Source organism: Pleurodeles waltl, chromosome 2_1 (genome assembly GCF_031143425.1).
Source record: "Pleurodeles waltl isolate 20211129_DDA chromosome 2_1, aPleWal1.hap1.20221129, whole genome shotgun sequence".
Classification (NCBI taxonomy): domain Eukaryota; kingdom Metazoa; phylum Chordata; class Amphibia; order Caudata; family Salamandridae; genus Pleurodeles; species Pleurodeles waltl.
In genome coordinates, this window is record NC_090438.1 from 70,700,833 (window position 1) to 70,715,723 (window position 14,891).

Genomic DNA, 14,891 nt, shown 5'->3' on the forward strand with positions numbered 1-14,891 from the left:
AACACCGCAACAATGAATGAGAAACAAGTTCAAACCCAAGAGTGCAATGTCAGCAAGTTAGTATAGGTATGTAAACTGGTAGTAACAGATACCCGAAGAAGGGTCGACAGACATTACCGCAGGGCTAGGGGGAGGGGGTAGGACAAGAGTGGACTTAACATTAGAGCCCTTTAGGAGGTTTAAGGTGGCAATGTCGTGGAGGTAGAAGGCTTTGTAGTTTCCTTTTGAACACTCCCTCAGAGGGAGTGGCTCTGATTTCAAGGGTGATGGAGTTCGAATACTATCGGCCCTGACTCTGAGTAAGTGCTTTGTATTGCATCCGATAAAATATAGCGCCATTGGGTTGAGAATTTAAATAGCACCTATTGCGAGTTTTTAAGGAATAACTTGCAGATTTGGGTGCTCAACAGCAAAATCTGCATCTTAAGTTACCTACAGTACTGGTGCTGCTGTTTGACTTGCCAAAACACAACGAATGGTGAGGTATTTTATGCACCCCATAATTGCTGGGTGTGGTAAATACCACCCAACTCAGAATTTCAACAACCTGCACTAACAGGGTTATTTGCAGGGGTCAGAAAACACCCACTCATAATCAGGGCCTATGTAGAGAACAGGTAGGATGGGTACCAAACAAGCATAGCATTTGAGTATTTTTAAAAGGACATGAGGGACGTGGGTGTTAAATCGGGGGGACGGGGACGCGGGGGTGAGCAGATAAACTGCTGCTGCCCCTGGCCTCCCTTTGGTACACCCAGTAAGTCACTGGCTAACGCTGGTCTCTGGGCTCAGTCAGCAATTGCCCTAAACTAAGTGGCTGATTTAGAACTCAGTGGACGGGTTACTCCATCACAACACTGACGGATATCCAGTCCGCTGAAATATAAATCCCATAGGAAATAATGGGATTTATATTTCAGCGGACAGGATATCCATCACGGTTATGATGGAGCAACCCGCCTGCTGAAATCTAAATCAGGCCGAAGCCTTTGTTACCATCCTGGCGCGGTCCTTGCTAATACTGGTGTCGGGGTTCATGAGATTAGTAGATGGCCCAGACATGTCCATTGTTCCTGTTAGCACACCCCTTGCTAACACTGGTCTCTCAATCAGGAAGGCAGCAGATGGCCCAGCCTTTGTTACCCCTGGCATGCCCCTTGCTAACACTGTTCCCTGGACTTAGGAAATGAGCAGAATGCCCATATTTGCCCTTTCTTACCCCAGGCCCGCCCCTTGTTAACACTGGTATGTGGCTCATGAAAACAGAACTGAAACAGATGTGTCCTTTGCTACCCTTGGCACTTCCCTTGCAAACACTGGTCTCTGGACTCATGAAGTCAGCAGATGGCCCAGGCTTGCCCTTTGTTAACCGTGGCATGCCCCGTGCTAACAGTGGTCTCTGGACTCATGAAAGCAGCAGCTGGACCAGACTTGTCTTTCTTTCCCTAGCACGTATCTTGAAAACACTGGTCTCTGGATTCATGAAGTCAGCGCATGGCCCTGACTTACCCTTTGTTGCCTCTGGCTCACCTTGCTAACACTGTTAGCTGGGATCTGGAAAGCAGCAGATGGCCCAAGCTTGCCCTTTGTTACCCCTGAACGCCTTGTACAAACGCTTGTCTCTGAACTCATGAAAGCAGCAGCTGGACCATACATGTCCTTTGTCCCCCCTGGCACGTACCTTGCAAACAATGGTCGCAGGGTTCATGAAGTCAACAGATGGCCCTGACTTACCCTTTCGTGCCCTTGGCGTGCCCCATTCTAACACTGGTCTCTGGGGTCAGGCAGGGAGCAAATGGCCCTTTGTTCCCCTTGGCATGCTCCTTGCTAACACTGGTCTCAGAGGTCATGAAAGTAGCAGCTGGACCAGAAAGTGAACAGGATTGTGACACCTTCTCTAGTTTCCACTCCTTGCTCTTATGTTAGCACTTCAGAACTCTCAAGAGGCTAACAGGAGTCTGTTGAACATGGGGCTCAAAGGGCGCATGATGTAATTTCTGTTTTGCGTTTCATTTTCTTGAATCAATGTCCATGTTGAGGGCTCTCGTGACAAAAAGGAGGTAAATTGAGATCAGTTGAAATGCCCAGTTTATTAAGATATAAGGAACAATCCCTTCCTCATGTCCAGCCTCCACCACAACCGGTTGCCTTCTGACCGCTGCCTCCACACTCTAGAATGCAGCAGCAGTGGCATCCTGTTGCTAAGATACAACATATCTCCCTTTCCTACATTAACATTATACAACATAAATTATCATTTTACTAAGGAAATGTCCTTATCAACAACACAGGGTATACATTCTTTATCAATAACAAGTATTATACATACTTCTTTAAGACTACGTACATATAAAATCATCATGTCATACTGGTTTCTTCTTCAGTCGCTTCTCTGCACCAAGATGATCTATTTTAATTTGAGCCATCTTTTTTTCCCATCATCACCCTCTAATCCTTCTCTTCCTTTTTCCTTCAACCCCATTTCAACCTCTAACTCATTGTGCAATGTCACCTTTCTGATATTCCATTTCTTTCTGTCATCCAACCATACAAAACTTCCCCTTACTTTTTTCTCACCTTGGGTTTGGACCATTTAGAAAATCCAACCTTCTGCTGTCCCATTTGAAGCACTCTTACCCAATCACCTTCCTTAAACTGATGTCTCATTTTCTTTAATATGCTATCATGCCTTACCACATATTTCTCCTGGTACCTTGATACCCTCAGCACCACCTCACCTCTCTCCACCATTCCCTACTCTGTCCTCTTCATCCACCCTGGAGTAACTTTTGAACACGCTTGCCTTCCCTTAAGAAGAACAAACAGTGTTTCACCAGTTGCTGTATGAGGTGTGTTACAGTGGTTCCACAACAGTTCCTTGACTGCTTTCTTACAATCCAATCCAGCTTCACAAGCCAATTGTATACATTCCTTTTGAACCCTGTTAAATCTCTCTACGAGACCATTCTCTCTGGGACTGTATACTGCTGCCTTGATGTGATTTATAGCATTCTCCTTTACAAAATCCTGAAACTCTTTTTCTGTGAATTGCAGGCCATTATCGGTCACAACACTTTCTGGATATCCTTCCCTCCTGAAAATTTCCTCACAAACGATTATGATATTGGAATCTTTTGTTTCTCTCATAAATGCTACCTCTAGCCACTTTGAGTAATAATCCACCAACACTACAGCATATAAGCCCTGAATACCTCTGTAGCTGAAAGGTCTGCACACATCCATCGCTAACCTTTGCCACGGCTTCTGTGGCAGCTTGGTGGACACAATAGGGGATTCCTCCACCCTATGAGTTTTGTCACTGCACATGCATGCCATACAATGACGCACATAACCTTCAATTTCTCTATCCATTCCGGGCCACCAAATATCCATGCAAGCCCTCCTTTTCATTCCAGTCATACCACCATGACCCTCATGTAGCATCTCCATTAATCTTTTCCTCAACGCAACAGGCACAACTAATTTGTCATTCCTTATTATTATTCCCTCAATGCACAACTCCTCCACACCGTTTTGTAGTCACTCAAAGTTTCTTTGAACATACAATCTTGACTAACCTTGTCAGTAATACAACTTTTTATCAGTTTCAATGTGTCATCTGCATCAGTGGCTTTGTTCCACTCATCCTCATATATACTTCCTCCACACGCTTCATCCACACTAGCCACTAACCACTGTTCATCATTATCATTTGTTTTATATTCCTCATTATCACACAAAGGTAAACGCAACAAACAATCCGCATTCACGTTTTTGATACCGGGAACATATTTTAGAATAAAATTGTACTCTTTTAGGCAATACAACAATTGAGAGGACTATACCTCTTCTGTATTCCACCGACTACATCCTGTTGTACATCCAACATCTCAACAGTACTTTGTTCTGCCTCCACATCCGTGAACCCTCTTGGTCATCACATACCACATTTACAACTTTTTTTCCCTTGGTTTGACCATATGACCTACAAACAGGTGATAAATGACCATTTTTTTACAGTTAAAACACTCAGCTTTTAAAGCAGGACATGTGTCTGCATCCACTGTGTGCCTAAAACTCCCACATCTATAGCATGCCTTCCTGTTCTTCATTGTAAATGATTTAGCCATTGGTACTGTTCCTGTTTTTGATCTTTGTACCACATTAACATTAGTTTCTTCATTATGACCATTCCCACTACTAAGCTCTTTCACATATCGTGATGTATTCTCTATTCGTCTCGCAATATTTATTGCCTTCTGCAATGAGGAATCTTTTAATTCTCATAGTTTCTCTTGCACTTTTACACTACTAGTCCTGTTTATGAACTGGTCTCTTATGATTTCTTCATGCATATCTTTAAGTTTGCATGTGGCAGCTAAAGTTCTTAACACTGCAACGTACTGCTCCACACTTCCCCTGAATGTTTTGACCTTGAAAAAAACTTGAGCCGTTCAATAACCACACTTAACTTTTTGCCATAATTTTCCCCCAAAGCTTTCATGGCATGCAAATATTAATAATTTTCTACTTCTTTAGAGTCCGAGACGCCTTCGCCATCCCCTTCATGGTTCGTGGTCACTGTTTGTGACGGTTTAGGTAAAGTTTTTAATACCTTCCTTCCTTCTATACCTAAATTGTGCTTCAATAATGCTAACTTCCTAGCTGAAGAAAATATCTCGCCACCAATCGCTTCACGTTAAGTTTCAAAAGATTCTTTCCAATCTTCCCACACCATGGCTGGTGAACCTGGATTTTGTAAGAACTTTGGAGGTGCCATTACAGATGAGGTATCCATTTTCATGTAACTCTGTGACCCAAATATATCACTTTGTAATTATAAAGATCGTTCTGTCAGTGTCACCTGAAATACTAAAATAGTATTTGGTACAATACACAGATATTATATCTTTTTTTTTTTAAGAAGAAAAGCAACTTAATATGAAAAAAACGTAGTCACCAACATCTCAATGCCTTTCTGTTTGCTAATTGTTCATGTCCGATCTCCTCAATGTCTGATAACCTTATTCTATAAGATCCCACAGTCTCCTTCCTTCATGCGCTTGTTCCCTGACGCACGTTATTCTTACTTCCTTCGCTGACTCGAAGCATTGCTCCTCTCTAGCAACCACGTTGTGTTGACACTACGTACGTCACGTCCTGATGTACGTTGCCCTGACACCTTCCACTGTCCCTTGAATATCATGGCATTGTCGCTTCCTAGCAACCACGTTGTGTTCCTCTTACGTACGTCGTGTCCTGATGTACTTTGCCCTGACGCCTTGCCTGTTCCGTGACGTTGTTTTCAAAACTTGCACCTCTGTTTACTTCTGAACTTCCTTGCTGGTGGCGTTCCTGGTGCGCACCCTCCTACCACACGCTGTTCTACATGCGCTGGTTCTTGCCTTTCGGATTGCTGACATTCAAACATGTGTAACCATCCTGCGCGAGGCACGCTCGCCAACCACATCAGCAATATAATGTCCAAAATATTGAAACAAGTGAAATACGATCCCAACACCCGATCTAAACAGGATTTTTCTTTCACTCACCACCGTCCAAGCTTTAGACAAGCTGTAGTATTAGCCTTTCCAATTTGGCATGCATGAGTCAGGGATTGTCTTCTTACTTCAGTTCCGTTCCTTATTCTCTGTCCTTCACACAGCATCCGCCTTGATCAACATCCCATCCTCGTCGCCATTTCTGGTGACAAAAAGGCGGTAAATTGAGATCAGTTGAAATGCACAGTTTATTAAGATATAAGGAACAACCCCTTTCTCACATCCAGCCTCCACCCCAACCGGTTGCCTTCTGACTGCTGCCTCCACACTCTAGAATGCAGCAGCAGTGGCATCCTGTTGCTGAGGTACAACATAGGCTTTGGTGGTACCTGGCATGAACCGGTTGTCTGTATTGTTTGGTCCCCCTAAATTAGCCTGGTGTAAAAAATGGTATTTATATGAACTACTCGGCTCATGTTAATACCTTGTCCATCACAGAAGAAGTGCAGCCTGCAAGACAAAGAATTACCAGGAAATCTTTTTAAAACAGCAAACGTACCATTTCATTCGGGCATGACCAAAGGGCCAATTAACCTGCATGGTCACAAAGCAAAATAAGGCTGAGATAGAGTAATGATCCATTAAAGATCAGCATTATGAATGATTCAATGAAATGTGTGAAGGTGACTTTTGAAGTCTCCATCCTTTCCAATATACATTTTATTTCACTTCATACCTCTATCCCTTTGATCATCTGTTCTCTAGCACCCTCACATGTAGCTTCCAGGTCTCATTTCCCCACCTCACCGTTCAGCTCTTAGTGCTTTGAAGCCGACTTTGGTCAGTATTAGTGCTATACACTCAAACAATATGACATGTCAATGGCTTAGTGACATTGGCATCGGGGTACCAACACAGTCACAGAGACACCTGTATAGGGACCTTGTCACAGTAACATTGACTTTATGACACTGAGCCCAGGGCACCAGCACTAGACAACTCAGACAGTGGCAGTAAAACTCACCCTAGAATAGAAGTATTGACAAAAGGGCATCAATGCTGACTCAGAGATGCCGGCACAGGTGCACAAATACTGACACTGGGACAGTGACTTGGTCAGCATCACTGAAACCTTCAAAATGAACCCAGTCACTAAGTCACTGGGACACAGGCACTGATTCAAAGGATTAGGTAGGTTTATTGGTCCTGACGAATCGCATCAGATCCTTGTTGAATAAAGAAGCGAGAAACAGGTTGACCTTGATTTAGAAGCAGTATAGAGATTCCCGTACTTGCATTCACTAAACTCCCAGACTATAGGGATAGTGTTTATCAGACATCTTACTTGATTAGGGGAGACTAGACCTTATCTTATTTTCTCCCCCCATTGTTATTTTAATCATGACAGAGGTTTAACCCCTAATAAATTTTAGTTTTTTCCTCTAGTCATTTTTAACAGCACCCCTTTCTTACCAATCGCACATTTCAGCATACACCAACCGGCAACTATCTATATTAAAAGATCTCCGGCAAAGAGCCCCCTTGTGAGGCCCGTCAGGCATTGCAGTGCCGGCCTGACGAGAAGCAAAGCCCGATGATGAAACATGTCACCATCTGGTGAGTGAGGGCTCTTGTTCCGTCTTATTAGGACTCTCAGGGACCTCCCCTCCTCTCTCTCTTTCTAGCTCTATTCAGGGATTTATCTCTCTATCCCTCAGTGAAACTGTGTATTCTTTGTGTCGTGATTCAGATGGGAGTATTATACACAGGACCAGCTTTATCTTTCCAAACCTCCCGAAACTGGAGCCCTACTTTGGTTTTGATGACTGATACAAAGGGCCCAATTCACAAAGGGACTTATAAAGTTACAAGTGCGAAGTCTCCACACACGTGTCACAATCTCCACACTCGTGGTGGAATCTCCACAGTTGTCGTGGAATCTCTGCACTCGCGACGGAATCTCCACACTCTTGGTGGAATCTTTTCATTTGTCGTGGAATCTTCACACTCGTGGTGGAACCTCTGCACCTGTAACGGACTCTCCGCACTCTTGGTGGAATCTCCGCACTGAGCACTCGCAACTTTACGTGTCAAAAGTCCCTTTGTAAATCGGGCCCAAAGTCATCAACACTGACGTGGGACAAAGGGCCACCGAGAGTACAGGGCACCAACACAGACTCGCCCCTGACACTGGTGCATGGCAGAGGGTTCTGTGACAGTAGTATACGGAGATGGCTATACTGGGATGCGGATAACGAGCCGCTGTCAATGCACTGAGACACTGAGTTACTGACTCTGATGCACCAAATCTGACATAGGGCCATTAACACAATAGCAGCGGGATGCTGACACTGGGAGAGCGTCACTGGAACACTGACACAAGACACGGATACTTGGAAACTGACTGAGGGGCTAACAAGGGTACATGAGCACTGGGACACTGAAAGTAGAATACTGGCACACTGGCAGGGCGGCACAAACTGACATGGGACATGAGCATCAGTACAGGGTCACAGGGACACTGACATGAGATTAGTGAGAGTAGGACAGAGGGGCAATGATGCAGTGACCTTGGGACACAGGTAAATGGAGACATTGACAGTGAGACACTGATCGTGGGGCACTTACCTTGGTAATGGGACACTGGATCATGGGACAAAAGAGCATCTGACAGAATACAAAGGGTAAACTCCTGGCAAATGTTTTAACACACCACCCAATTCGCACTCTTCTGAGAATGAAATCCAGCGTGGCTGATAGCGACACGGGGTGCAGGTAAGCAGATCTGCCACTCAGTCTGGGTCTCCGTCTCCCCCCTCTTCTTTTCACAGTCCTCTTCCTTAAATCTGCATTTCAGAGCAGAATTTAATGTGTTTCAAATCTATCAGCTCTGTAGCAAAGCAGTATGACTTTTAAAGAGGTGTGTGCTCAGATCACACAGTGCATCTGCTGCGACAGGACACTATGGACAGAGGTTATGGGATTTCAGCATTATCCACCTAGAGCTATCACGTGGCCCCATGGCAGAGATATCATCACAGTTATGCTTAGCCAGCCAGGCCTTAATGAAAAGGAGAAACAGCCAGTCCTGGCTACAGACATGCAATCTTTCCAGTACAAACACTGAAATGAGAAGCGTTTGCATTGCTCAATAAAAGTATAAAGCCCGCCTGCGAACTACGCAGTCACCTGTGTAGAAAGAATGCTGGAAGGCCTTGCTACTTCTCAGAAGTATCAATACTGTAGGACAGGTGTCCTGAAAACTGCTGTGGCATGGTGTAAATCAGACCCAAGGCCTTGCTAAGAATTACTGGTACTGCCCCACTTCAGGTACACCAGGCCTGCTGAATAGTTCTTTTAATAGCAATTCATGTATCACAGCCCTAAAGAGTAGTTGTGGTCCATGAAAGGTATAGCAGCCCATTTAGCAAAGCCCTCTCAAATACAAGACAGCCTGGCTGAGAAGTGTTGGTACTCACACTGAAGGGAGACAATGGGCTTCTGAAGTGTGATTCATCTAGGCAGCCTATCAGTCGACTAATAGCCTGATGTTTCATCCTCCTATCCCTCAGTGGCTTCAATCCAGTCCCCCTGTCATGCTGAGTTCCCACAGCACACCTATTCGTTGTCTGTGGAAAGGTAACCGTGGGAAGGCCCTATGCATTTAGGTCATGGCCGAAACCCTTGCTTTAATCTGAGCAATCGTGTGCTGCCCATTGCATACCGAAGAGTAGGACTTACTCTGGAAATGTTGGCTTTTTCCATTTAAATTGCTCTTAGTGCTGCTTACAGTCTCAAACAGGAAGTGCCAGGCAGGCAGCAACAGAGAGAGAGAGGGAGAGAGACCAGCACAGTGTGGGAGTCTGGAACCAACCTGTGGCACCGACACCCACTGCCACTGCCTCTTGGGTCAGAGCTCTGGAATGAGGGCTGGACTGCTACTCTTGCTCCTGTGGCCAGGGATAGAGGCACATCATCACTCCAGGCCAAAGACATCTCCTTGAGCCCTGCCTTTCCTCTAACAGTAATGCGTAGCCTCCTACCTGCCCTGCCAGGGGTTCCACACAAAGTTAGTGCCAGTGGGCCCATGCCTGTGGGTGTACTGTGCAAGGACATCTTAAGGATTTTGGAGGCCCTGGGCCAAAGGTATTCTGGTGGCCCCTGTTCAGAACAGCTTTGAGTTTATGATCCATTTTCAGCTCTTTCATGCCCTCTTTGGCCAGGTCACTGACAGTGCAAAGGCACACTGGTCCAAATTCTAAAGGTGATTGCATCTAATATTGAGGGAAAGTGACGTGTGTTTCCAATATTGTAACACAGCAACAGCTCACTGTCGCTACTGCAAATAATCTCTGTGACATCCTCCCATTTCTCATATGTGAGGTCCTTTTTTGAGCTAAAAGAAACTTTTTTATGGATGCTGCATGAAACATAAACAGGACATTTCTCTACAAAATGTCTGTAAAACACAACACACACATTAAAAAGAAAATAAAGAAAAAGGGTATTTAAATAAATCTGTTTAAGAGTTATTTAAGTTCATCAGGGCAAGACTCTCTGAAGAACAGAGCTGGCTGTATCAGGGGGCTCCCTGAAAGACTGGGGCTCTGGGCCAGGGCCCACTTTGCCCATGCCTTAAAACGTCTCTGGTATTGTCTGTCTGCTTGCAAGCTTCTTTTTTCACTGTTGTTCCCGGAACAAAGGGGATTTTTAAACATAATTTCAACACATTTCTTAGGTATTCCTAGAAGAACAAACCTCATTCCTGTCCCTCTACACTTGTCTTTTATCAAGCAATGTTCCTAATGTACAATGTTCCTAATCTAGGGTGTATTTTTACAAATAGTTGAAGAGGTAAACTAACACCAGTGGCTTCAGTAGGTACCACAACAGTATTGTGTTCTTTAGATTCAGGTCACACACCACATCACCCCTAATGAGCTCCACTGGGTCCAGATTCCTATACTTGCCTACAAAGTACTGCACAACACAGGTCATGCCTACATCGGCAGCAGCATCTCTTTCCGCCAACCAAACATCTCTGCTTGGCTGGGCTCTTACTAGCACACGTCCCTCGCACACCACACCACACCACACCACACACCACACCTAATGAGCTCCACTGGCTCTAGATTCCTATATGTGCCTACAAAGCACTGCACAACACAGGTCATGCCTACATCGGCAGCAGCATCTCTTTCCACCAACCAAACATCTCTGCTTGGCTGGGCTCTTACTAGCACACGTCCCTCGCACACCACACCACACCACACACCACACCACACCTAATGAGCTCCACTGGCTCTAGATTCCTATATGTGCCTACAAAGCACTGCACAACACAGGTCATGCCTACATCGGCAGCAGCATCTCTTTCCACCAACCAAACATCTCTGCTTTGCTGGGCTCTTACTAGCACACGTCCCTCGCATCCACAGAAGCAGATCCGGTGGTCCAGGTGTCTCATACATCACTATTAAAGCTAGGAACGACCTCCCACTCCACGCCAGAGCCTCCTCCTCCCTCCTGGACTTCCATAAGAAGCTGAAGTAAGTATCCCTCCTGGGGCTAGCATCACACAACTGCAAAGCGCCAAGCTACCCTCAGAGGTGGCAGTGCGCTTTACAAGCACATATTACAAACATGACATAATATAACATACCAACCCAAAAGATAATATGACGTAACGTATTCTCAACATAACATAATGTAACATAACATAAAATAACATAACTTTAAATATTCTCACCATTACATACTATAACATAATATAACAAAACATATTCTCAACATAACATAACATAAAATAACATAACATTAAATATTCTCACCATAACATAACAACAGAACATAATATAGGAAAAGATATTCTCAAAGTAACATAGTCTCGCCAAAACATAACATAACATATTCTCAATATAAAATATTCTCACCATAACATAAAATAACATAACATTAAATATTCTCAATATAACATAACATAACATATTCTCACCATATTGTACCATTTTATAAAAGATAATGTTGGGAAAAACCCGTACTCTCCTCATGCAGCATAACTCCTTCCATGGTGTTGGTACTGGGCTCATGACCCCGACCCCCAACCATTAACTTTGGGCATCAGGCCTAAATATAAGCCATTAACATAACATTTTAATTATAATCTGTTACTGTAAATCTCTTGCTACTGCATTAATTGCTGGTGCTCTAAAGTCCCACATTTAGAAACACAAAGGAGCAGATTTGAAGGACACAAGTTACAGAGTGACATCAGTGCCGAACAATTACAGCTTGACTGATTGTGAGGGGTGACACTCCTAGAAACAAGAAGTCACTCATTATCCGTATGTCACTTCTTGGAGCACTGCCTCTTGCATTGGTGTGAATCTTAGATTGCGGAGAGCACATTCACATATTGAGTGGATATCTTACTTCTTGGAGCACAACCTCACTTACTTTGTGCATGTTTCACAGCTAGGCACAAACTCTTACTCACTACTTGCTGCACTGTCTATCTTAATGGGAGCAAGTCATGCACTTTGGAGCATAGTGTGGCGAACAAATCCACTGGAAACACCGGAAGTACAAATGTATTTATTGAAGACAGTCATATACCCAGGGGCGGCTCCTACGAAATGGCGTAGGATCATCGCCCCCGGCTAAAAGCCAGGAGCTGTAAAATAAAACAATATTTAATAATCATTTTATTTTACAGCTGCTGGCCCAGCCAGCAGCATGTGCAGAGAGGGGCAGGGCTGGGCCACGGAAGAGGGAGAGGGGAGGTGGAGTGGAGTCTGTGCACTTAAGTGCACATGTGTGTGTGGCCGGACGTCTCAGGCTGGCCAAACAAACATTCTTACTTTGGTTCCTCCAACCCAGCTGTGTTGAACAGCAGGGCTGAAGAAACAGCCCAGACCCCAGGGAAGTATCTGAGCAGCGGTCCAAGCTACTCAGACCAATCCTGACGCTGCTCTCATGCTAGGCTTAGCATGAGAGCAGCACCAGGATTGCTGGGGAGCCTGTGCTGGTGTCCCAGGGAATGCTGGGATACCAGAAGAGAAAAGAAGCGTGAGGCGGCCGGTGGTGTCAGTGAAGGTAAGTGCTTTTTTGAATATTATTTTTTTTACTACCCCTCACCGTCCCCATCCCGAATACCCGCTCCTCCCCTTGAGATTTGCAGCAGCTGCAGCTGGATATACCTCCATACAGCAGGGCCTCAGAGATAACTGCCAGAAACAGGATGTCCAGCAGTGGTGACAGTAGCATTCTACGACATTCAACCTTAAAGATATCACCACACACAGAGTCACTTATTAGGTGTGAATTTTACTTCTGCAGCTGCCACTAATAGTGTGAATGTCTCTCTCTGGAGCACACTGTTACTCACTGTGACCTCCTACTGCCAAACGAGTCCTGGGGTATGGTCAGACTTGGTGTTTGTTATGAGATACGAAAGTGCTTACACAGCAATGGATTTTAGGATGATCTTTCAAGTGGTCCACAGCAGCGTCTGCTACCAGGAAGGGTGGGGGTAGTGCCTATAATAAAAAGTAAAAAAAGTGCTTGCCACCTCGGTGTTCCGTCGCTCCCGCAGCCTTGATTTTTCTTGTCTTCTTCTTCTCCCCACCTAATCCTGAAGCTTCTTTCATGCTGTTACCAGCATGAGAGAAGTTCTGGGATTGGCCTGAGTGAGCAGAAATGCCACTGAGTGAGGGAGTGGGAGCCTGCACTTGGTCTCCACCCGTCTGTGAAACACAGCCGAGTGAAGAGTTCTAAGTGCACATGTCTGTTTGGCCGGCCTCGGACTGCCAGCCAAACTGAAATGCGCACTTAGAAGTGCACATAGCACACCTCCTCTCTGGTGACATGGTGGTGGCTGGCCCCGTCCTCACTAAGTGGAAAAAGAAAGTGATAATAGCATACTTTTATTATCACTTTATTTTTCTGCTTTTAGCAGCGGGCGTCGCTCCTCTGCCATAGTGGAGGGGCCGCCCCTGGTGGTCCACGAGAGAGGCGGCAGTGAATCGTGAGCGGAAGGAGAGTGGGCTGTGCAGCTGCTTTGTGCTGCGGAGAAGAGGGAGCAAGAGCGAAGCAGTTGACCAGCTGGGCCGCTGGGGAGTCTGATGGTAAGCAAGCATTACTGCCCAAGTGTTCGAGTGTGGCTCTAACTTTTAGACTCCTGGGCTAGTGTCTGGCTGGTGTGTGGTGTTGGTCCCTCCAGTGCCATTGCCCTGATGCCATGTGGGGCCCTCCGTGGCTTCTGTCCACCTTCCAGCTTTGGCCTCACCTCCTCGGGCCAACCCAGTGCTTAATATGAGCCTGTGGTTACCGGTCCATGGCACCAGCACTTATTTTTGAGGGGCAGCACTTAGTTTTCTGTATCTGGCATTTACAGTGCGCAAAAGACACTAATAGGAATGACGGAGGAAGAGAAAAACAAAAAAAGCGTCACAGAGGGAGAAAGCAGAAATCTGCAAGAGTAAGCTGAAGGGGCAGGGAGTGGCTATAAATGGATTAATAAAAAGACCCAAGATGGCTTCAAGATTACGCTGCCTCAGTATTCTGTGCTCGCAGATTTAAATGCACCAGCCGCGTGTTTCAGAAGAGAGCTTTGGGCTCTGGCACATTTTTATTTACAAATCAAGCGTTGGGACAACCCTTCTTCTTGCCCATGTTTGCATGCAGACCGTGTGCACTGCCCACTCCCCTCCCCTCAACCCTCAGAGCACACTTAGCTGATTTATTACAAGCCCTGGATCCACTGCCCTGGAACCACTGCATCTCAGCATTATCCCTGCTTTTCAAACCAACCATTGGACAAGGCCAAGCCCATGCTCATGGTGTGACAATGAAGGACCGGGCTGGACACAGCATGTTTCTCCCCGCTGCTCCTTTGATCCACCGTCATGTGAAAGGAGTAATCTGGGCTTTGGGGGGCAGGAGTAAGGCAGTAGTAACAGGTCCTGGGACCCAGATCAGAGTAGTGCACGAGGCTCCTTCACGCAACTCCTAACACCACAGATGCAGTCATTTGGTGGGTCACTAAGGGGTGTGGCTGGCTCTAGGTCACTGTGCGAAGTGGGTAGAGCCCTGTTCCTGCAGAAGTGGCTTGGCTAGGTCTGGGTGCAGCTTGTGGCCAGGTGAGCTCCCCCCTTCTAGTGAGTCACTCTACATGCTGTACACTTAACCCAGCATCTTCTAGCTTCTATCATGTGTCCCAAGAAAAGGGGCGGAGCAACTAGAGACTAGCAGCTGATTCACCTTCAGCACAGTCATAGAGCCTAGGCATCAATCGCCCCTTTTAAAGAAAACCAACACAATAGCCTCTGATAACTACAGAAGTAAGTCCACCAAACGCAGGGACTCAGGACATCACAATTAACACTCACC

The 14,891-nt window shown here is 45.6% G+C and overlaps 1 long non-coding RNA gene across 3 annotated transcripts in view; it reads right to left on the reverse strand.

Annotated features, from left to right (window-relative positions):
• LOC138261339 (uncharacterized) overlaps positions 1–14,891 on the reverse strand; it is a 238,584-nt gene that overhangs the window by 133,978 nt on the left and 89,715 nt on the right. For all 3 annotated transcript variants that reach the window (XR_011199083.1, XR_011199081.1, XR_011199082.1), the window contains one exon: positions 5,553–5,703. This is a non-coding gene — a long non-coding RNA (uncharacterized lncRNA). The remainder of the gene's footprint in view (positions 1–5,552; positions 5,704–14,891) is intronic.